Raw genomic sequence first — 25,990 nt, 5'->3', positions numbered from 1 at the left:
TCAAGAAGATGTGGTATATATACACAATGGAATACTATGCAGCCATCAAAAGAAATGAAATCTTGCCATTTGCGACAACATGGATGGAACTAGAGCGTATCATGCTTAGCGAAATAAGTCAAGCAGAGAAAGACAACTATCATATGATCTCCCTGATATGAGGAGGTGGTGATGCAACATGGGGGCTTGGGTGGGTAGGAGAAGAATAAATGAAACAAGATGGGATTGGGAGGGAGACAAACCATAAGTGACTTTTAGTCTCACAAAACAAACTGAGGGTTGCTGGGGGGAGGGGGTTTGGGAGAAGGGGGTGGGATTATGGACATTGGGGAGGGTATGTGCTTTGGTGAGTGCTGTGAAGTGTGTAAACCTGGTGATTCACAGACCTGTACCCCTGGGGATAGAGTATTATGCCTCCATCAGAAAGGATGAATACCCAACTTTTGTAGCAACATGGACGGGACTGGAAGAGATTATGCTGAGTGAAATAAGTCAAGCAGAGAGAGTCAATTATCATATGGTTTCACTTATTTGTGGAGCATAACAAATAGCATGGAGGACATGGGGACTTAGAGTGGAGAAGGGAGTTGGGGGAAATTGGAAGGGGAGGTGAACCATAAGAGACTATGGACTCTGAAAAACAATCTGAGGGTTTTGAAGGGACGGTGGGTGGGAGGTTGGGGTACCAGGTGGTGGGTATTATAGAGGGCACGGATTGCATGGAGCACGGGGTGTGGTGCAAAAATAATGTATACTGTTATGCTGGAAATAAAAAAATAAAATAAAATAAAATAAAATACTGGCATTAGAAAAAAAAAAAAAAGAAACTTCTGGAAAATAAGTTCAGAATATTTCAAAAATTGGAAGATCAAACTGCATGTATTATTCATACAAACTGTCCCCTCCACCCTAACTCTTTTAATTTTCATATTACCATTAATTGCACATTCTCCCACTTATTCAAAGTTAAAATTATGGCATCATCTTTGATTTTTTTCACCTCCCCCCACATCAATTGTTAAGAACTGAAAGAAAAGAATTTCACTGAAATGTTTCTCATCACTGTCCCCCAACTTAATAAAGTATGGGCTTCCCACCACAGAATTAAGACCTTTCATGATTTCAATGAATCTTATCTACTTAGCTTTGCTTCCTGCTGTCATGTCATAAAATTTTCTTTCCAATACCCTTAAGTCTGCTAACTATCAATACATCTTAAGTAAATTCTTAAGAATGTTCTTACTCTATACTCTGATCTCAGTTATTTATTATTCATCTAAGGTCTACCAATGTTTTATATCCCAATTTTAATTATACTAGTTCTCTGAATAACTGCAAAACTTCATTCATTCAGTGATTGCTTGTTTTCTACATCTTTTTTGAATAAGTAAGTAATAATACAAAGGATAACCTTAAGATGTTGTGGAAGGTAATAGAGTTATAATATAGTCTATACTTTTTAGTGACTTCAATTCTATATTTAATTTTTATAGAACTCTTCTACCTAATGAGATTACTTTAATTTAGAAGCAGTCTTCACATTTTGCATTTTTATTCCCCACAGCTCTTGGCACAAATACTCATTTTATTATATTCTTGAATTTAAAAAAAAAAACAACTCAAAAAAATATATAATGGTGATGTCATCTCTACTGAGTCTCTGGGTAAACAAAGTCTATAAAATAAGTAGTATTATAAGCCAGAAGATAGTTATTTCTAAGGTGAAATCATTCATTTACTAAAGTACTGGGGTTCTGGGGTAGCCTCTATTGATAGGTATCACCTGTTAAGTATAATCCTCTCTTAAGGGAAAAGCAATAATAGATAGCAGAAAGATAGCTGTAATTTTTTGTAATATCCTCATTAAAATACTTGTTTGGGGACACCTGGGTGGCTCAGCTAGTTAAGCATCTGCCTTTGGCTCAGGTCATGATCTCAGGGTCCTGGGATCAAGTCCCACATTGAGCTCCTTGCTCAGCAGTGAGTCCGGCCCTCTCTCTGCCTGCCCCTCCCCTTTGTGCTTTCTGTCTCTCTCTCTCTCTTTCTGGGAAATAAATAAATAAAATATTAAAAACAACAACAACAACAACAACAAAAACTTTTGTTTAGATGAATTCCAGCTAAATGAAATTACTGTAACTGCAGGAAAGATCTCATGCCAAAGGCAAAGGATCTACTTTGGTCATCTTTTAAACTCTTAGAGAAAACTTGTATTAATTCTCCATTTGGGACTAGAGCCTTATTCAACTGGGATCACTGCTGAGCAGAAGATATTGTATTAAACCAATTAACTTCCTCCTCCGTATGGTCACAGCAAGTCAAAGCCAATGTTGATTGAAGCTAATTACCTATTACAAAAGGTAAAACAGTAAGTAATTTAAGATCATTTAACCCTAGATTTAGAAGATTTTATGTTGAATTAGTTAACACTTTTTCTCTCAGGTATTCCCTGTAAGATGGGCTAGATTTTACTTTAAGAGATCTTTCAAAATATGGTATTTTCAAACATCTATCTGTAGATATTCTAGTGGTCAAAAATTCTCATAGCATGGAAATCTATACTGCTAACAGTCGAGGTTTATTATATATATATATTTTAATCACTACAAAATAATGAACTGTCCACATTTTCTATGAGATCTCTTCATATACATAAAAAATATTTCATTATTTTCTTTTTTTAAAAGAAATTATACTACTTCCTTAAAATTTTTATCATGGATATTATTACTGATAATTTGTGAGCATAATAGTTATTTCTCTCCTCAACTTTCTCCATATATTCCAAATTATTCATTAGATGAATTCACCATAAGCATTCAGAATAATAAAAAAGAGTATGACCAAAGGCAAAAATACATTTACTCCTGGCTCTTAGAAATCTTTTTTGAATATTACAAATCTAAGTTCTAATAATACCTCCATGGTTCCTAACTGGGATTTCTTAGATGTGTCGGAACTGATATAGTAATGGGAGAACAGGAGGCTCTTTTGAAACCCTAATAGAAAAGGTATATTCACCATTGATAAAACTGTACAGGTCATACTCAACACCAAAGTTCTTTGCCATTTTTCATTTATGTTGTAAATATTCAACAAATGCTTCCTATTAATATAAATTATATAGTCATTGAATGCTATTGCTATTCAATGATCAAAACATGGATTTTAAGAGATACACAGATAGACAAAACTTTAATAAAAAAATAGACAATCGGGGTGCCTGGGTGGCTCAGTGGGTTAAAACCTCTGCCTTTGGCTCAGGTCATGATCTCAGGGTCCTGGGATCAAGCCCCGAGTCAGGCTCTCTGCTCACCAGGGAGCCTGCTTTCCTTCCTCTCTCTCTGCCTGCCTCTCTGCCTACTTGTGATCTCTGTCTGTCAAATGAATAAATAAAATCTTTAAAAAAAATCAACAATTTTTATTAAATGCAGTGTTTTAGGGTAAAAGCTTCATAGTTTACATGGAGAAAAATAATAATACAAATAACTGAGCCCACAGAAATACCAAGGATCCATAATAATAATTATATGCCTACAAAATGGACAACCTGGAAGAAATGGAAAAATTTATAGAAACATACAACATGCCAAGACTGAATCAGGAAGAAATAGAAAATCTGAACAGATTAATTACTATTAAATAAATTGAGAGGTGCCTGGGTAGATCAGTGGGTTAAGCGCCTGACTCTTGATTTTGTCTTAGGTCTCAGGGATGTGAGATCAAGTTGTGATGGGTTCTGTGCTGGGTCTGGAGTCTGTTTAAGATCCTCTCTCTCCCAGGGTGCCTGGGTGGCTTAGTGGGTTAAACCTCTGCCTTCTGCTTGGGTCATGATCTCAGGGTCCTGGGATCGAGCCCCACATCGGGCTCTCTGCTCAGCAAGGAGCCTGCTCCCCCTCTCTCTCTGCCTGCCTTTCTGCCTACTTGTGATCTCTCTCTCTCTCTCTCGTCAAATAAATAAATAAAATCTTTAAAAAAAATAAAAGGACCATTCACCATTAACAAGTGGGATTTATCCCTGGTTTGCAAGAATAGTTAAACATATGCAAATTAATGTAATACATCACATTAGTAAAATAAAAAAAAAAGAATTATATAACCATCTCAACAGATACAGAAAAAAATTTGACAAAATTCAACATCCTTTCATTACAAAAACACTTAACAAATTAGACATATAAGAAACATATCTCAACATAATAAAAGCCATGTATAACAAGCCTGGAGCTAACATCATATTCAATAGTGAAAGGATGAAATTTTTTCTTTAATATTAGGAATAAGACAAGGGTGCCCACTATCACCAACTCCTAATTAACATAGTACTGTAAGTCCTAATTAGGGAAATCAGGCAAAAAAAAATAAATAAAAGCCATCAAAACTGGAAAGGAAGGGGGGACAAGATGACAGGGAAGTAGGAGGAGGCGCCTTTTCAACTTGTACCCCAAAATGAGCTGATTACCTACCAAAGAACTCTAATCACCCATGAAATCAGCCTGAGATCAGAATTATACACATCTGGATCTCTACAGGGGGAGAAGATATCTACCAGTGGGCAGGTAAAGCGGAGTGGGAACTGCGAACTGATATCAGAAGATAAACAAAAGGGGGAGGGAGCTACCAGAGGCGACCAGTTGGAAAGTAATACCCCAATACGAGCAAGAGTGCCCTGCGTCTGGGGTCCAGCATTAACTCGGAGACTGGTTGAAAGCACTCCAAAAGAGCAAAGGATCTCGGGGGAAATTGTGGGAATCGGGGCGGCTAGGGACAGGGGCTTAAGTCCCCAGTCCCAGGACAGCCTCCCGTGGCGCTGAGGCGAGAGAGTGCCAGCAGAGAAACCAGCTCTTGGTCCCTAAGCTGCCAGGCCACCCGAGAATGCATGGGGTCCAGTTTCCTGTGAGGGGATGGGAGCCACACCAGGTGGCAGAATGCGAGAGTCCTGCTATAGAGCCTGAGATACTCCCCTGAGAGAGGTATAAAGGCCCAGCCGGTGCCCTTTGATACACGCCCTTGTTTCAGAGCCTGCACCAAACTCTCCCCCCAGAGAGGTGCGCGAAGGCCCAGCCTGGTGCTCTCGGACCTGTGCCCCGTTCTCAGAGCCTGAGACCCGCGCGCGAACCTCTGCCTTCCCTGAAATTGGTGCGTGCAAGCCGGGCGCTCTTAGACCCAGAAAGACCAGGCACTCCCAGCCCGGGCCAGCGGGAAAATCTCAGTGTGCGATTGCTGCTTGGAACCTCTCTAGGGGTCTGGAGGTGCCCAAAGCTGCTGCTGCCATGGTTTTGGGTACATGCAAAAGATCCTCCATCCCCAGGGACAGCGACTTGGAACCTGCTCTGCCAGCGGCCAAGGGGGAACTTATTTGGGCTCTGCAGCCAGACTGAGGTTTCTCTCTGAGAGGGAGATCAGGGTGCGGTTTGTTTTCCTCTAAAACTACAAAACCATCAAAAGCGGTCAAAGTGAGAAAAAAAAAGTGAACAAACAAAAAAACCGCCAGAGAACAAAAGCCTGAAAAAAAAAAAAAAGTTTCCTCAGAGCCCACCCCCTTGAGGGGGGCGGGAGGACTTAAGTCAGGGAAAATCATTGACTGAAAACCCACATGGCAGGCCCCTTCCCCAGAAAACAAACCAAGAAAGAAAAAAAAAAGAGAGAGAGAGAGAAAAAAAGTACTACAAGAGAACTACCACTACTTCATAGGAAAGCTTTTATTTTTCATTCATTCCCACTATTCTGGTTCCTTTTTTTATATATATAGGTAATTTTTTTTACCTAATAACCATCACAGCGAGCTATCCAGTACATCAAATTCCATGATAACCTTCTAACCTGAACTTTTTGATACATACACCTATGTTTTTCTTTTGCATTTCTATTTTTTGAATTCCTTCTTTTTTTAAAATTTTAGTTTAGTTTAGTCTAATTTATTCCTTTTTATTTTTATTTTCTAATATTCATATAGAGTTAAACTTCAAAGTAATCCCCTTTCCCCAACCAATACTACTCCTATAGGTAAACTAATTTTTAATCCCCCTTTATCTTAGGAAAGTTGAGTCCTGTAACAAAGATATCAAGATACATCCAGGAAGAATCAAAACAACCTTTTTCGGGAGGAGTCAGATGGCGGAGAAGTAGCAGACTGAGACTACTTCAGCTAGCAGGAGATCAGCTAGATAGCTTATCTAAAGATTGCAAACACCTGCAAATCCATTGGCAGATCGAAGAGAAGGACAGCAATTCTAGAAACAGAAAATCAACCACTTTCTGAAAGGTAGGACTGGCAGAGAAGTGAATCCAAAGCGACGGGAAGAAAGACCCCAGGGGGAGGGGCCGGCTCCCGGCAAGTGGCGGAGCAACAGAGCACAAAATCGGGACTTTTAAAAGTCTGTTCTGCTGAGAGACATCACTCCAGAGGCTAAACCAGGGCAAAGCCCACGAGGGGTCAGCGTGTCCTCAGGCCCCGCAGGGTCACAGAAGGATCGGGGGTGTCTGAGTGTCACAGAGCTTGTGGGTATTGGAACGGGAAAGCCGGCTACAGAGACAGAGCCGACAGTAAGCTCACAGCTCAGGGTTACCTTGAACCGGTCGCAGGCTCGGTGAGCTCGGAGCGCGGCCAGAGGTCAGGCAGACGGGAGTTACTGGGCACTGTTCTCTGAGGGCGCACTGAGGAATGGGGCCCCGGGCTCTCAGCTCCTCTGGGCTGGAGAACAGGAGGCTGCCATTTGTTTTCCAGTCCTCAGAACTCTACAGAAAGCGCTCAGGGAACAAAAGCTCCTGAAAGCAAACCTGAGCGGATTACTCAGCCTGGCCCTTGGTAAGGGCGGTGCAATTCCGCCTGGGGCAAAAACACTTGAGAACCACTACACCAGGCCCCTCCCCCAGAAGATCAACAAGAAACCCAGCCAAGACCAAGTTCACCTACCAAGGAGTGCAGTTTCAATACCAAGGAGAGCAGCAGAATTCCAGAGGAGGAGAAAGCAAAGCACGGAACTCATGGCTTTCTACCTGTGATTTTTTCGTCTTGCAGTTAAAGTAATTTTTTTCTATTTCATTTTTTTTCTCTTCTTTTGCTAAAATTTTTTTTAACTTTTACCCTTTTCTTTTTTAACGTTTTTTAACTAGTTTATCTAATATATATATTTTTTCTTTGTTTTACTTTTCTTTATTCACTTTCATTTTTTAATTCTTTTCTTTTTTTGTTTTCCCTTTCTTTCTTTTTGAACCTCTTTTTATCCCCTTTCTCCCCCCTCACAATTTGGGATCTCTTGTGATTTAATTAAAGCATATTTTCCTGGGGTTGTTGACACCCTTTTAGTATTTTACTTGCTCCTTCATATACTCTTATCTGGACAAAATGACAAGAAGGAAAAATTCAACACACACACACACACAAAAAAAAGAACAAGAGGCAGTACCAAAGGCTAGGGACCTAATCAATACAGACATTGGTAATATGTCAGAACTAGAGTTCAGAATGACAATTCTCAAGGTTCTAGCCGGGCTCTAAAAAGGCATGGAAGATATTAGAGAAACCCTCTCGGGAGATATAAAAGCCTTTTCTGGAGAAATAAAAGAACTAAAATCTAACCAAGTTGAAATCAAAAAAGCTATTAATGAGGTGCAATAAAAAATGGAGGCTCTCACTGCTAGGATAAATGAGGCAGAAGAAAGGAGTAGCGATATAGAATACCAAATGACAGAGAATAAAGACGCTGAGCAAAAGAGGGACAAACAGCTACTGGACCACGAGGGGAGAATTCGAGAGAAAAGTGACACCATAAGACGAAACAACATTAGAATAATTGGGACTCCAGAAGAAGAAGAAAGAGAGAGGGGAGCAGAAGGTATACTGGAGAGAACTATTGGGGAGAATTTCCCCAATATGGCAAAGGGAATGAGCATCAAAATTCAGGAGGTTCAGAGAACGCCCCTCAAAATCAATAAGAATAGGCCCACACCCCGTCACCTAATAGTAAAATTTACAAGTCTTAGTGACAAAGAGAAAATCCTGAAAGCAGCCCGGGAAAAGAAGTCTGTAACATACAATGGTAAAAATATTAGATTGGCAGCTGACTTATCCACAGAGACCTGGCAGGCCAGAAAGAGCGGGCATGATATTTTCAGAGCACTAAATGAGAAAAACATGCAGCCAGGAATACTATATCCAGCTAGGCTATCATTGAAAATAGAAGGAGAGATTAAAAGCTTCCAGGACAAACAAAAACTGAAAGAATTTGCAAACACCAAACCAGCTCTACAGGAAATACTGAAAGGGGTCCTCCAAGCAAAGAGAGAGCCTACAAGTCGTAGATCAGAAAGGAACAGAGACAATATACAGAAAAAGTCACCTTACAGGCAATACAATGGAACTAAATTCATATCTCTCAATAGTTACCCTGAATGTTAATGGGCTAAATGCCCCAATCAAAAGACACAGGGTATCAGAATGGATAAAAAACCAAAATCCATCTATATGTTGCCTCCAAGAAACTCATTTTAAGCCCGAAGACACCTCCAGATTTAAAGTGAGCGGGTGGAAAAGAATTTACCATGCTAATGGACATCAGAAGAAAGCAGAAGTGGCAATCCTTATATCAGATCAATTAGATTTTAATCCAAATAAGAAATGAGGAAGGACACTATATCATACTCAAAGGGTCTGTCCAACAAGAAGATCTAACAATTTTAAATATCTATGCCCCCAACGTGGGAGCAGCCAACTATATAAACCAATTAATAACAAAATCAAAGAAACACATCAACAATAATACAATAATAGTAGGGGACTTTAACACTCCCCTCACTGAAATGGACAGATCATCCAAGCAAAAGATCAACAAGGAAATAAAGGCCTTAAATGATACACTGGACCAGATGGACATCACAGATATATTCAGAACATTTCATCCCAAAGCAACAGAATATACATTCTTCTCTAGTGCACATGGAACATTCTCCAGAATAGATCACATCCTCTGTCCTAAATCAGGACTCAACTGATATCAAAAGATTGGGATCATTCCCTGCATATTTTCAGACCACAATGCTCTGAAGCTAGAACTCAACCACAAGAGGAAGTTTGGAAAGAACCCAAATACATGGAGACTAAACAACATCCTTCTTAAGAATGAATGGGTCAACCGGGAAATTAAAGAAGAATTGAAAAAAATCATGGAAACAAATGATAATGAAAATACAACGGTTCAAAATCTGTGGGACACAACAAAGGCAGTCCTGAGAGGAAAATATATAGCGGTACAAGCCTTTCTCAAGAAACAAGAAAGGTCTCAGGTACACAACCTAACCTACACCTAAAGGAGCTGGAGAAAGAACAAGAAAGAAACCCTAAGCCCAGCAGGAGAAGAGAAATCATAAAGATCAGAGCAGAAATCAATGAAATAGAAACAACAACAACAAAAAAAAAAAAAGAAAAAATCAATGAAACAAGGAGCAGGTTCTTTGAAAGAATCAATAAAATTGATAAACCCCTGGCCAGACTTATCAAAATGAAAAGAGAAAGGACCCAAATAAATAAAATCATGAATGAAAGAGGAGAGATCACAACTAACACCAAAGAAATACAAACTATTATAAAAACATACAATGAGCAACTCTACACCAACAAATTTGACAATCTGGAAGAAAAGGATGCATTCCTAGAAACATATAAACTACCACAACTGAACCAGGAAGAAATAGAAAGCCCAAACAGACCCATAACCAGTAAGGAGATTGAAACAGTCATTAAAAATATTCAAACAAACAAAAGCCCAGGGCCAGACGGCTACCCGGGAGAATTCTACCAAACATTTAAAGAAGAACTAATTCCTATTCTGCTGAAACTGTTCCAAAAAATAGAAATGGAAGGAAATTTTCCAAACTCATTTTATGAGGCCAACATCACCTTGATCCCCAAACCAGACAAGGATCCCATCAAAAAAGAGAGGTATAGACCAATATCCTTGATGAACACAGATGCGAAAATTCTCACCAAAATACTAGCCAATAGGATTCAACAGTACATTAAAAGGATTATTCACCACGACCAAGTGGAATTTATTCCAGGGCTGCAAGGTTGGTTCAACATACGCAAATCAGCCAATGTGATACAACACATCAATAAAAGAAAGAACAAGAACCATATGATACTCTCAATAGATGCTAAAAAAGCATTTGAAAAAGTACAGCATCCCTTCCTTATCAAAACTCTTCAAAGTGTAGGGATAGAGGGCACATACCTCAATATCATCAAAGCCATCTATGAAAAACCCACCGCAAATATCATTCTCAATGGAGAAAAACTAAAAGCTTTTCCTCTAAGGTCCGGAACACGGCAGGGATGTCCATTATCACCACTGCTATTCAAAATAGTACTAGAAGTCCTAGCCTCAGCAATCATACAACAAAAGGAAATTAAAGGCATCCAAATCGGCAAAGAAGAAGTCAAATTATCGCTATTCGCAGATGATATGATACTATATGTGGAAAACCCAAAAGACTCCACTCCAAAACTGCTAGAACTTGTACAGGAATTCAGTAAAGTGTCAGGATATAAAATCAATGCACAGAAATCAGTTGCATTTCTCTACACCAACAACAAGCCAGAAGAAAGAGAAATTAAGGAGTCAATCCCATTTACAAGTGCACCCAAAACTATAAGATACCTAGGAATAAACCTAACCAAAGAGGCACAGAATCTATACTCAGAAAACTATAAAGTACTCATGAAGGAAACTGAGGAAGACACAAAAAAATGGAAAAATGTTCCATGCTCCTGGATTGGAAGAATAATTATTGTGAAAATGTCTATGCTACCTAAAGCAATCTACACGTTTAATGCAATTCCTAACAAAGTACCATCCATCTTTTTCAAAGAAATGGAACAAATAATTCTAAAATTTATATGGAACCAGAAAAGACCTCGAATAGCCAAAGGGATATTGAAAAAGAAAGCCAAAGTTGGTGGCATCACAATTCCAGACTTCAAGCTCTATTACAAAGCTGTCATCATCAAGACAGCATGGTACTGGCACAAAAACAGACACATAGATCAATGGAACAGAATAGAGAGCCCAGAAATGGACCCTCAACTCTATGGTCAACTAATCTTCGACAAAGCAGGAAAGAATGTCCAATGGAAAAATGACAGCCTCTTCAATAAATGGTGCTGGGAAAATTGGACAGCCACATGCAGAAAAATGAAATTGGACATTTCCTTACACCACACACGAAAATAGACTCAAAATGGATGAAGGACCTCAATGTGCGAAAGGAATCCATCAAAATCCTTGAGGAGAACACAGGCAGCAACCTCTTCGACCTCAGCCGCAGCAACATCTTCCTAGGAACATCGCCAAAGGCAAGGGAAGCAATGGCAAAAATGAACTATTGGGATTTTTATCAAGATCAAAAGCTTTTGCACAGCATAGGAAACAGTTAACAAAATCAAAAGACAACTGACAGAATGGGAGAAGATATTTGCAAACAACATATCAGATAAAGGACTAGTGTCCAAAATCTATAAAGAACTTAGCAAACTCAACACCCAAAGAGCAAATAATCCAATCAAGAAATGGGTAGAGGACATGAACAGACATTTCTGCAAAGAAGACATCCAGATGGCCAACAGACACATGAAAAATTGTTCCACATCACTCGGCATCAGGGAAATACAAATCAAAACCACAATGAGGTATCACCTCACACCAGTCAGAATGGCTAAAATTAACAAGTCAGGAAATGACAGATGCTGGCGAGGATGCGGAGAAAGGGGAACCCTCCTACACTGTTGGTGGGAATGCAAGCTGGTGCAGCCACTCTGGAAAACAGCATGGAGGTTCCTCAAAATGTTGAAAATAGAACTGCCCTATGACCCAGCAATTGCACTACTGGGTATTTACCCTAAAGATACAAAAGTAGTGATCCAGAGGGGCACGTGCACCCGAATGTTTATAGCATCAATGTCCACAATAGCCAAACTATGGAAAGAACCTAGATGTCCATCCACAGATGAATGGATAAAGAAGATGTGGTATATATACACAATGGAATACTATGCAGCCATCAAAAGAAATGAAATCTTGCCATTTGCGACAACATGGATGGAACTAGAGCGTATCATGCTTAGTGAAATAAGTCAAGCAGAGAAAGATAGCTATTATATGATCTCCCTGATATGAGGAAGTGGGGATGTAACATGGGGCTTAAGTGTGTAGGAGAAGAATCAATGAAACAAGATGGGATTGGGAGGGAGACAAACCATAATTGACTCTTAATCTCACAAAACAAACTGAGGGATGCTGGGGGGAGGGGGGTTGGGAAAAGGGGGTGGGTTATGGACATTGGGAAGGGTATGTGCTTTGGTGAGTGCTGTGAAGTGTGTAAACCTGGCGATTCGCAGACCTGTAACCCTGGGGATAAAATATATGTTTATAAAAAATTAAAAAATTTTTTTAAAAATCTAAAAAAAAATAATGAGAAAAGATTTTTTTGGTCAAATAAATAAATAAATAAGTGGTGGGGGGAGGGAATTGTGGAAAAAAAGAAAAACAACAACCTTTTTCGCACACACTGAGAATTTATAACCACTCTCCCATCTTATTCTTCCACAAGTGTTTCTGTGTTTTTGTGTTTGTCCTGATAGTATATAAATCTTACACTTGGGGTTCTTTTTGACGAGGTTCTTCCTTTATTTGCATATATATATTTTTTTCTCTTGTCATATACTTTTATCAGTCTTTTTGTTTGTCGGTTTTTGTTTGTTTACTTCATAAATCTTACCTTGGGACCCATTTGGGCTGAAACTTCTCTTTCATCTTCCTTTTCTTTCCTGTCTCTCTCTATCTCTTTTTTTTTTCTTTTTCTTTTTCATTTCTTTTGTCTCTCGTTTGGGTGGGAAATCCTGATTGCTCAGAAGTGTTCCAGGGTGCACCTTGACTGTACCACGGTTAATACATCCAGCTACATCTGTTCAGTCATCTCCCACCAAAATGACTAGGAGGAGAAATGCCCAAAATAAGAAAAATACAGAGGATGGACTCTCTGCAACAGAGCTAATGGATATCAACATAGACAATATGTCAGAAAGAGAATTCAGGCTAACAATTATCCAGGCAATAGCTAGGCTGGAGAAAGCCATGGATGACCAAAAACAGAATGACTAGGGCCGAGCTGAAAGCGACCAGACAGGATGTGGACAATGTTAGGGTGGAGCTTAAAGCTACCAGGGAGGAGGTTCACAATGCTCTCAATGAGTTCCAACCTAATCTAAACTGTCTCAAAGCTAGGGTAACTGAGACAGAAGATAGAATTAGTGATCTGGAGGGCAAACAGATAGAAAGGATCAGGAGGAAGCCTGGAACAACAGCTTATAAGCCACAAAAACAGAATCAGGGAAATAAATGATGCCATGAAACGTTTCCAACTTCAAAATTATTGGAATCTTGAAGGGAAGGAGAAAGAAGAAGTCTAGAAGATATAGTGGAACAAGTCCTTCATGAAAATTTTCCCAATCTCACGAATGGAACCAATGTTCATGTACTAAAGGCTGAACGGTCTCCACCCAAGATTATACATTCCAAAAAAACATCATGACACCTGATAGTCAAATTGAGGATTTATAATTGTAGGTATAATCTCTTGAAAGCTGCTAGGGCAAAGAGGCCTCTTACTTACAGAGGAAAGCCCGTCAGAATAACATCAGACCTGTCCACAGAGACCTGGCAAGCCAGAAAAGGCTGGCAAAATATATTCAGGGCACTAAAGGAGAAGAACATGCAGCCAAGAATACTTTATCCAGCTAGACTGACATTCAAAATGGATGGAGAAATAAAGAGTTTCCAAGACCGGCAAGGCTTAAAGACTATGCAACCACCAAGCAACACTGCAGGAAATATTAAGGGGGGTTCTATAAAAGAGGAAAATCCTAAGAATAGCACTGAACAGAAATATAGAGACAATCTACAGAAAAGAAAGACTTCAAAGGTAACTTGATGTTCAATAAAAACGTATCCATCAATAATCATTCTCAATGTGAATGGCCTGAATGTGCCCATAAAATGGCACAGGGTTTGCAGATTGGATAAAACGACAGGACCCATCCATATGTTGTCTAACAAGAGACCCATTTTGAACCTAAAGATACACCCAGACTGAAAGTAAAGGGATGGAGAAGCATTTTTCATGCCAATGGGCCTCAAAAGAAGGCTGGGGTAGCGATTCTCATATCAGATAAATTAGATTTTAAACTAAAGACTGTATTCAGAGATACAGAAGGACACTACATAATCCTTAAAGGGACTATCCACCAAGATGATCTAACAATTGTAAATATCTATGCCCCCAATATGGAAGCAGCCAATTACTTAAGAAAACTGCTAATCAAGATAAAGAGTCATATTCATATGAATACACTAATCGCAGGAGATCTTAACACGCCTCTCTCAGAAATAGATCATCAAAGCAGAATATCAATAAAGAAACAAGAGCATTGAATGATACATTGGACCAGATGGACCTCATAGATATATACAGAACATTCCACCCTAAAACAACAGAATACTCATTCTTCTCAAGTGCACATGGAACTTTCTCAAGAATAGACCACATACTGGGTCACAAATCAGGACTCAACCAATACCAAAAGACTGAGATTATTCCCTGTATATTCTCAGATCACAATGCTTTGAAACTGGACTTTAATCACAAGGAAAAGTTCAGAAGGAACTCAAACACCTGGAAGCTAAAGGCCACCTTGCTTAAGAATGCTTGGATAACCCAGGAGATCAAAGAGGAACTGAAACAATTCATGGAAGCCAATGAGAATGAAGACACTTCAGTCCAAAACCAATGGGACACAGCAAAGGCGGTCCTAAGGGGGAAATACATAGCCATCCATGCCTCCCCCCAAAAAACTGAAAAATCCAGGAACACAGCAGTGGTCTCTACACCTTAAAGAACTGGAGAATCAACAATAAATCAAACCAACTCCACACATAAGAAGGGAAATCATCAAGATTAGAGCTGTGACCAATGAGGTAGAAACCAAAGATACAGTAGAACGTATCAATGAAACTAGAAGTTGGACTTTTGAAAGAATCAATAAGATCAATAAACCACTGGCCACACTAATACAAAAGAAAAGAGAGAAAGCCCAAATTCATAAAATTATGAATGAAAAGGGAGAGATCACAACTAACACCAAGGAAGTAGAAACAATCATCAGAAGTTATTATCAACAGTTATATGCCAATAAGCTTAGCAACCTTGATGAAATGGATGCATTCTTGGAAAACTATAAACTCCCAAAATTGAATCAGGAAGAAATGGACAACATGAATGGACCAATATCTAGTAACGAGATTGAAGCGATGATCAAAAACCTCCCAAAAAACAAGAGCCCAGGACCTGACGGATTCCCTGGGGAATTCTACCAAACTTTCAAAGAAGAAATAACACCTATTCTCCTGAAGCTGTTTCAAAAAACTGAAGCAGAAGGAAAACTTCCAGACTCTTTCTATGAAGCCAGCATTACCCTGATCCCCAAACCAGGGAAAGACCCTACCAAAAAGGAGAATTTCAGACCAATATCACTGATGAATATGGATGCTAAGATTCTCAACAAGATCCTAACCAACAGGATCCAACAGCACATTAAAAAGATTATCCACCATGACCAGGTGGGATTCATCCCTGGGCTACAAGGATGGTTCAACATTTGCAAATCAATCAATGTGATACAACAAATTAATATGAGAGGAGAGAAGAACCACGTGGTCCTCTCAATTGATGCAGAAAAAGCATTTGACAAAATCCAGCATCCATTCCTGATTAAAATGTTTCAAAGTACAGGGATAGAGGGAACATTCCTGAACTTCATCAAATCTATCTATGAAAGACCCACAGCAAATATCATCCTCAATGGGAAAAAGCTTGCAGCCTTCCTGTTGAGATCAGGAACAAGACAAGGATGCCCACTTTCACCACTCTTGTTCAACATAGTATTAGAAGGCCTAGCAACAGCAATCAGACAACAAAGAGAAATAAAAGGTATCCAAATTAGCAATGAAGAAGTCAAACTCTCTCTCTTCGCAGATGACATCATTCTTTATATGGAAAACCCAAAAGACTCCACCCCCAAACTACTAGAACTCATACAGCAATTCAGCAACATGGCAGGATACAAAGTACACTGTGCAGAAATCCGTGGCTTTCTTATACACTAACAATGAAATAGAGAAAGGGAAAATTAGAGAATCGATTCCATTTACTATAACAACAAGAACCATAAGATACCTGGTAATAAACCTAACCAAAGAGGTAAAGGAATCTGTACTTGAGGAAGCTACAGAACACTCATGAAGGAAATTGAAGAAGACACAAAAAAGATGGAAGACCATTCCATGCTCTTGGATCAGAAGAATAAACATTGTTAAAATGTCTATACTGCCTAGAGCAATCTATACTTTTAATGCCATTCCGATCAAAATTCCACCAGAATTCTTCAAAGAGCTGGAGCAAATAATCCAGAAATTTGTATGGAATCAGTAGAGACCCCGATTCACTAAGGAAATGTTGAAAAACAAAAATAAAACTGGGGGCAATCACGTTACCTGATTTCAAGCTTTATTACAAAGCTGTGGTCACCAAGACAGCATGGTACTGGCATAAAAACAGACACATAGACCAGTGGAACAGAGTAGAGAGCCCAGATATGGACCCTCAACTCTATGGTCAATTAATCTTCGACAAAACAGGAAAAAATATACAGTGGAAAAAAGACAGTCTCTTCAATAAATGGTGCTGGGAAAACTGGGACAGCTATATGTAGAAGAATGAAACTCGACCATTCTCTTACACCGTACACAAAGATAAACTCAAATGGATAAAAGACCTCAACGTGAGACAGGAATCCATCAGAATCCTAGAGGAGAACATAGGCAGTAATCTCTTCGATATCAGCCACAGCAACTTCTTTCAAGATATGTCTCCAAAGGCAAAGGAAACAAAAGAGAAATAACTTTGGGACTTCATCAAAATCAAAAGCTTCTGCACAGCAAAGGAAACAGTCAAAGAAAACAAAGAGGCACCCACGGAATGGAGAAGATATTTGCAAATGACAGTACAGACAAAAGGTTGATATCCAGGATCTATAATGAACTCCTCAAACTCAACACACACGAAAACAGGCAATCATATCAAAAAATGGGCAGAGATATGAACAGACACTTCTCCAATCAAGACATACAAATGGCTATCAGACACATGAAAAAATGTTCATCATCACTAGCCCTCAGGGAGATTCAAATTAAACCACATTGAGATATCACCTTACACCAGTTAGAATGGCCAAAATTAGCAAGACAGGAAACAACATGTGTTGGAGGGGATGTGGAGAAAGGGGAACCCTCTTACACTGTTGGTGGGAATGCAAGTTGGTGCAGCCTCTTTGGAGAACAGTGTGGAGATTCCTCAAGAAATTAAAAATAGAACTTCCCTATGACCTGACCCTGCAATTGCACTCCTGGGTTTTTACCCCAAAGATACAGATGTAGTGAAAGAAGGGCCATCTGTACCCCAATGTTTACAGCAGCAATCGTCACGGACCCTAAACTGTGGAAAGAACCAGGATGCCGTTCAGTGGACGAATGGATAAGGAAGATGTGGTCCATATACACTATGGAGTATTATGCCTCCTTCAGAAAGACGAATACCCAACTTTTGTAGCAACATGGACTGGGACTGGAAGAGATTATGCTGAGTGAAATAAGTCAAGCAGAGAGAGTCAATTATCATATGATTTCACTTATTTGTGGAGCATAACAAATAGCATGGAGGACATGGGGAGTTGGAGAGAGGGAGTTGGGGGAAATTGGAAAGGGAGGTGAATCAATGAGAGACTATGGACTCTGAAAACTAATCTGAGGGTTTTGAAGTGGCAGGGGGTGGGAGGTTGGGGGGTGTACCGAGGTGGTGGGTAATTATAGAGGGCACGGATTGCATGGAAGCACTGGGTGTGGTGAAAAAAATAATGGTACTGTTATGCTGAAAAATAAATAAATGAAAAAAAATACCCTATAAATTTATATAGAGCCACAAAAGACCATGAATAGCCAACTCAATCTAAGAAAGAAAAGCAAAATAGGATCCTACTTCCCAATTTCAAACTATACTATAAAGCTATAGTGACTAGAACAGTATGATAGTGGCAAAAAAACAAACACATATAGACTAATGGAATAGAATCCAAACCACAGAAATAAAGCAAATTATATATGGCCAACTAATATTTGACAGGGGAGCCAAGAACATTCAATGGAGAAAAGACAATCTCTTCAATAAACAGTCCTGGAATAATTGGATATTCACATTTAAAAAAATGAAACTGGACCCAAACCTTACACCACTCATAAAAATTATCTTGAAATGGATTAAACACTTATATGTAAGACCTGAAATTATGAAACACTCTAGAAGAAAACAGGAATAAAGTTCCTTTACATGGGTCTTGATAATGATTTTCTGGAAATCTCAGCCAAAGCACAAGCAACAAAATAAAAAATTATCAAGGGGGACCACATCAAACTTAAAAGCTTCTGCACAGCCAAAGAAACTATATACAAAGTGAAAAGACAACCTACAGAATGAGGGAAGAATCTGCAAACCATATAACTGATAAAGGGTAAATATCGAAAAAATAAAGAACTCTTACAATTTAATAGCAAAACAACAATAACAACAACAAAACCAAACAAATAATCCAATTTAAAATTTGGCAAAGGACTTGAATAATTTTTCCAAAGAAGATATATGAATGGTCAATGGATACATAAAAAGATGCTCAAAATCACTAGTCATTAGAGAAATGCAAATTAAAACCACAATGAGATATCATCTCATGCCTGTTAGAGTGGCCATCATCAAGAAGACAAAAGATGATAAATGTAGGCATAGATGTGTAGAAACGAAAACACTGTGTTCTGATGGTGGACTATAATATATGTATTTGGTACAGCAACTATGGAAAACAGCTTGAAGTTTCTTCAAAAAGTTAAAAGTAGAACTACCATTTGATCCAGCAATGCTACTTCTGGGAATATATATCCAAAGGAAACAAAAACTCTAACTTGAAAAGTTATCTGCCCCCCATGTTCATAGCTGCACTGTTTGCCATAACCAAGAAGATATGGAAACACCTGAGTGGCTATCAATGGATTAATGGATAAAGAAGTCATAATATATATTATCTATCATCTATCGATCTATCATCATGTATCTATTATACACAGACACACACACACACTAGAATATTATTCAGCCATAAAAAGAAAAACAAGGAAATTCTATAATTTCAGACAGCGTGGATGGAACGTGGAAGCATAAGACTAAGTTAAATTTGTCAGACAGAAGAAGGCAAATACTGTGTGATCTCAATTAAATGTGGAATCCTAAAAAACAAAACAAAACACCAAGTTCATGTAAGAAGACATGTGATTACCTGAGGCAGGGGGTAAGGGAAGATGGAATTAAAAGAAAACAGTCTAAAGGTACAAACTCCCAATTACTGGATAAATAAATAGAGATGTAATGCACAACATGATGCTCATAGTTAACAGTGCTGCATGATATACAGGAAAATTGTTAGTAGAGTAGATCCCAAAAATTTTCATCACAAGAATTATCTTCTTTTCTTTATATGTATATGTGAGATAATGGATGTTAACCTATCCTCTTATGGTAATCATTTCATAATATATGTTAATAAAACCATCATACTGTAGACCTTAAACTTATGCAGTGACCTGTATTAATTCTCTCTCAATAAAATTCAAAAAACTAATAAAAATGGGTAGGGTCTCCACTCCCATTGTTGGCAGTGGGATAGGTGTTGGGGGGATATAACTCCATTCCTAACAATGGGTACCTGTTAATGATTCCTCTTTCCTGTTCTACTCTGTTCAAATACAGTTTCTTTAATTTTTGCACAAAAAAAAATGGGTAGGGTCTGAAAAAAGTTGGAATTGCTATGCTATAATTTAAATTTAAGATGATTTTTGTATTAATCCTCTTCATATGTATTTTTTCTTCATGACATGTTAATATTTGTCTTTACAAATTTCCCTTTATTGTATGTGATTCTCCAACAATTTCTAGATCTTTCTGAGGCAATTTATGCCCTCCAAATTACTATAGAAGCTTCTAAAATCTGCCCTAAAGTGTGGTCTTCATGTTATTATAATCAACACTAATTAAGTTATTCAAAAATACTGGTTAACGAAAATATCCCCAATGAAAAGCACTTAGAATGGCTACTCTGCCACAGATCCCAAATACTTAGGTATATCTTTTCATTTATTTGAACTCTCTTGCATTTATTGTAAAGATATACATAGTAATGTTTTTTATTTTGTTTGGTGGAAATAGTCTTCCTAAAAGAAAAGCAAAAGAAAAGAAAGGAAAAGAAAAGCTTTCAAAAGTTAAAATAAATGACAAATATTATATTCTGTCAGTCTACTGGGTCTTTCATAACAAACTAATTAGATGCAAGGAGACTACCTTATCACAATAGCTGAAAATAACTTATAAAAAAGGAGGGGAAACTATTTGATCTATCCTGTTTAGAAACTGAAATAACAAAATATTTCAACTTTGAATAACCAGATGGGTTGTAAATTTGAAGGTTCAGAAATCACTCAATTTAATGCCATTCATGACTCTTCACACAGAAGCCTTTGCTTGTTTTCTTTAAGCCATGTGAAATTCATGAATATTAGACAGATTCTAGTGCATCGAAGTTACGTAGTACACATCTCATCATGATGAATATTGTAATCCTTGAATGTTAAAGCTATATTAGTAACAAAATAAAGTCAATATTTTCCCCAAAAGTAGTCAGCATTCAGTTATCTTCACGAGGCCACCTAAGGCAGTTATACAGATAAAATTAAATATATTTGTTTGCTGAGATGGAGGACATTATAATTACCAATATATCTGCCCAGGCAAGTCAGTGTTATTGACAGCACTGCTCCTTTCATCTAGCTCTTCAACTGATAAAGTTCTTATCACAAGTCATTAAAATATTGGCTAATAGATACAAGGAAACAGAGTTCACTAAAAAAAAAAAATGCTATTCACTGAAATTGAATAAAATCTAAGTAAAGAAAGTAAAAAAAAAAAATCAATTAAAACCCTTCCATTAAAGAAAATTTGATTCTAATTCCAAACAAAAAATGTGGTTCTCTGAAAAAAAGTCTACTCTATCTAGGATAAAAATAGATGAACTTACAAAATACAGCAGCGTCTCGTTTAATCACAGAAGGACAACTGAGTATATTCTCTCAGAACTCTTCTTGAGTACATTTCCTGAAAAAGAAAATTTAAACAAACTTAAAGGCTAGACTTAAAAAAAAGTAACTATAACAAACTAAGTTTCTGAAATGGAAAGACCACACATATATCGTACAAACTGTAGGCCTATCTAAATAATTCTTAAACTATATAATATAATAAGGAGAGTTCCTAATGCTATCTGTGCCAATACTCAGGTCATGCAAAAGAATTTCTATCATTTTCAATTTCTATACATTATATAGTATATATACATATATATGACATATATAAATGTATATTTTATAAATAATATACATACAGCATATAGAGTTCCAAAATATCAAACTACTTCAGTACATTAAGAATGAGTCAATTGAAAGTTTATATTCTAATAAAAAAGTTCAAAAAATTATTTTTTCTGGTAGAAGACAAAAAAAGTTGTTTATACCATATATATACACTGAGCCGCTAAGACAGAGCTGTGACTCCAAAGTTAGAGGACAAACTCAAAATCAAACTAGAATACCTGGTTCCAGATTATACAGTTGTTTCATGAAGATAGGCTGAAATTGACAGAATGTTTTAAACATAATGAGGATGAATAAAAAGATGAACCACTTGAAAGATATACAAAAGTGTGAAGCTAAGCAACAGGTTTGCTTTTGGATCCTTATACATTCTAAGCAGCGTATCATGAATACAGGCCAGGTGGTCTGTCTTTCACACCCCTAAGTATAAAACAGCACCAGGGTACCTGGGCACTCAGTGGATTAAGCATCCGCCTTAAACTGTCATGATCTCAGGGTCCTGAATCTGGGCCCATGTCAAGCTCCCTGCTCAGCAGGGAGTCTGCCTCTCCCTCTGAACCTCCCTATGCTCCCACTCGTGCTGGCTCTCTCTCTCTCTCTCTCTCTCTCTCTCTTTTTCACACGCACTAATAAATAAAAAATCTCAAAAAAATAAAAAAGCACCAACTATTCCATCCTTTATTCATTTTGGGATTCACTGAGAAGACAAACATGACTACAATATTAAATTGTCTACATCTGGTTGAAAGGAATAAGAATGGCTAATTGTCCATAGAGTATCAATCTCTTAAAATCTCTCCTTACTCTTTTTAATGTGAAGAAGGACCACAAGATGGTATTTTAACAAACTAGTAGAGAATATTATTGATCATTTTTCAAAGAATATACAATGTAACATTGTAGTTATAGGTGAAATATGACATTTTCATTTCAAAAATTATCTACTTATAGAATCAATGTACAGGAAGCTAAAGTGGAGGTTGTAAGTTATTTGAAATAAGCTTGCCTATAGAATTAACAAACTGATTTATGAAAGTCAACTGCTGCCATTAGGAATACACTGTAACCACATATGTAGAAAAATGAAAGTCAAATGTATACAACATATTGAAAATCAGATAAATCTGAGAAATAATAATAACAACAAAAAATGTTTCAATAAGAGAATAATACAGTGTATAGAACTAGAACTATGAGAATTGTATTGTAATTAATTTATAAGTTATTACCAATGCAGTTTTTAAAATTTTTATTTATTTACTTGAGAGAATGAGTAGAGGCAGGGGCAGAGGGAGACAGAGAAACTCCCTGCTGAGCGGGGAGCCTGATATAGGACTCGATCCCAGGAAACCAGGATCATGACCTGAGTCAAAGGCTTAATTGACTGAGCCACCCAGACACCCCACCAATGCAGTTTTAAAAACAAGTAAGTCTTCAAATTTATTTCTATTTTTACTAAATATTTTTTAAATAAGTTGTACATTTTCAAATACCCAAAATAAATAGCAGTTGACAAATCAAATACCCATCAACAATTGCAGGAGGCTTCTTTTACACATTAAAGAAGAGTATCCTTCTTTGGTTCAGAATAGTCCAACTACTGTCATCCCGTTTTAACTATGGCTACCTTGTTTTGCTTAAATTAAACTAGAGAAGTTGGAAATTCTCCATGTTTCAGGACCTCATTTTTACAGACTACAGGATGTGAATGGAATGCAGTTATTAAAGTCTGAGTTCCAAATACAAAGTGCTGTGAAGTATCTATAAATCTATTAGCATAAAGGAAACAAACAGAAAACCTAAAAAATTGTGCAAAAGTTATATTGACATTAATTGCATAAGATCACTATTAAGTACTGTTGCTTCATCATTTTAGGCTCTCCAAGCTGGTCTTCCAAAAGTTTAATAAACCAGATGTTTTTCTTCTTCATGTGTACTTATCCAACATTTACTTCCTTTTGTATAATAAGGCACGAGAGTCAACAAAGAAGGAAGGGAGGGAAGGAGCAGGGGAAGAAGAAAGTTAGGAGAGTGGAAGTAAGGGAAGAAGGGAGAAAGGAAAAAGCAAAGCTTACATAAGGAGACATGTATTTGTTGAAAGGAGGGTGTTTGAGACTAAACTGTGGTGACCAATAGTGTTCTTATATCCTTTGGGCATGTGGTGAGGGTGGGTGTCAAAATCACAAGTTAACTGGGGAGAATTCCTGAGAGAAAATTAAGTGAATAAAAAACTATATGGACAAACTTATCCCACAAATAAATTATTCAAATAGAAGTGGGAGAATATCATAATTTAATCAACAGATGGTACATAACAATTAGATATGCAATTTATCCTTCCAACCACTCTGCCATGATGACTACTGCAGATTCTTTTAGAAAGAGGGGAATGTGAGTTAAAGGTGAAATTGTTTCACTAAAATTGCTGGATAGGTTTGGTTACTCAGACTGAGCATAGCATAACTAATGGTGTCCCACTCTCTTCAAACATTTATGTTTTTATATTTTATTATAAATGTTTAACCCAAAATAGTTTATTTGCATATTTATTATGCCAAATTTCCAGTAAATGGGAAAAACTGTCCTATTGTAATAGAATAGGGTCTATGCACATCATTCCACCTGAGTTTAAAAGGGGAAACAACTTAGAAAAACTAAAATATAATAATCAAAAAATAGTGTTGATATAATATCATCTATGATAATCTGTACTTCTAACCAACTAGCTAGGCTTCAAACTGATATATCCATCAATCTTTATATCTATTTATCTATCTTATCTACTTCAATATGTATGTAATATATATACATATTCATAAAATTAAAAAATATATCATGGCATTAATGCAGTGGCTGTATTTAACACATTTTATAGAAGTTCATATCAACTATATTTTATTTACTGCAACATTGCTATAAATGTACTGCATTGCAGAGTGCCTAGAAGTTGCCTTCATTATGATACAAATCATTATGTAACTGTTATCAATTGATCAGTAGTAATCCAAAAATAAATACTGACATAGGCTTAACTGAAAGATTACTATATAATGATCCACTCATTATGAAAGAATCAAAATATTTAGTGTGGATATTTGGTCACTAGAAAAATTAAATGTTGTATTATAATTTGCTGTCATTGGGCGCCTGGGTGCTCAGTGAGTTGGGTCTCTGCATTCAGCTCAGGTCATGATCTCAGGGTCCTGGGATCGAGCCCTGCATCGGGATCTCTGCTCAGCAGGGAGCCTGCTTCCCCCCTTCTCTCTCTGCCTGCCTCTCTGCCTACTTGTGATCTCTCTCTCTTTCTTGAATAAATAAATTTTTTTTTTTAAAATTTCTGTTTTTTTTTCCAAAGCAAGCTATATATTATACGATGTTATATTATGCTTTATTATTTTCCCTAAGTAGTGGAAACACAATAAAATTTACAATAAAGTTATTATAACACAATTGTTTTAAGTTTATTAAAATAAAAAATATTGATACAGGAAAACAAAAAATTGAAACCCTGTACAAACACACACACACACACACACACACACACACACACACACACAGGAGAAAAAGAAAAAGAAGGGCGCCCCTCTGGGGTCCCCTCTTCTTTGGGAGATTTGTACTCTCAATAGACTTTACTATGATGGTGCCTGGGTGGCTATTTGTTAAGCGTTCTGCCGTTAACTCAGGTCACGATCCTAGAATCCTGGAATGGAACCCCACATCCGCCCCCCCACCTTGGTGGAAAACGTGCTTCTCACTCTCCCACTCATCCTACCTGTGTTCCCTCTCTTGCTGTCTCTCTCTCTGTGTCAAATAAATAAATAAAATCTTTTAAAAAATAAAATGAACTTTCCTTTGCTGCTCTTAAAAAAAAAAGAAAAGAAAAGAAAGAAAGAAAGAAAAAAGAAAAGAAAAATTATTTAGAACACTGAAAAAATTTGGAGAGTGAGGCCTGAATAAAAAAAAAAAAAGGTAGAGGAAAAATACTCAGAACTATTAATTTTAGCAGAACATAGGAAGAATTATCACTAATGGAAGAGGATGTGAAATTATCTTCCACTTCTACGTCTACAATGACTAGTGACTTTATTTTTTTTTAAGGGAGAGAGAATCTTTTTTTTTTTTTAAGATTTTATTTATTTGACACAGAGAGAGAGAGAGATATCACAAGTAGGCAGAGAGACAGGCAGAGAGGGAGGGGAAGCAGGCTCCCCATCAAGCAGAGAGCCCAAGGTAGGGCTCGATCCCAGGACCCTGAGATCTTGACCCAAGCCGAAGACAGAGGCTTAACCACTGAGCCACCCAGGCGCCCGGACTAGTGACTTTCAAGAAAATTTAGCAGAAAAACAAAAATCCTGAAA

At 37.5% G+C, this 25,990-nt stretch overlaps 1 long non-coding RNA gene across 1 annotated transcript in view; it reads right to left on the bottom strand.

The window, feature by feature from the left end:
- LOC116584377 overlaps positions 1-25,990 on the bottom strand; it is a 425,418-nt gene that overhangs the window by 100,244 nt on the left and 299,184 nt on the right. Inside the window, exon 2 of the long non-coding RNA XR_004283178.1 lies at positions 21,281-21,357. This is a non-coding gene — a long non-coding RNA (uncharacterized LOC116584377). The remainder of the gene's footprint in view (positions 1-21,280; positions 21,358-25,990) is intronic.

This window comes from Mustela erminea, chromosome 2 (genome assembly GCF_009829155.1).
Source record: "Mustela erminea isolate mMusErm1 chromosome 2, mMusErm1.Pri, whole genome shotgun sequence".
Lineage (NCBI taxonomy): Eukaryota > Metazoa > Chordata > Mammalia > Carnivora > Mustelidae > Mustela > Mustela erminea.
The sequence above is the reverse complement of the archived record's forward strand: the minus strand, read 5'-3'. Positions and strand labels throughout refer to the sequence as shown.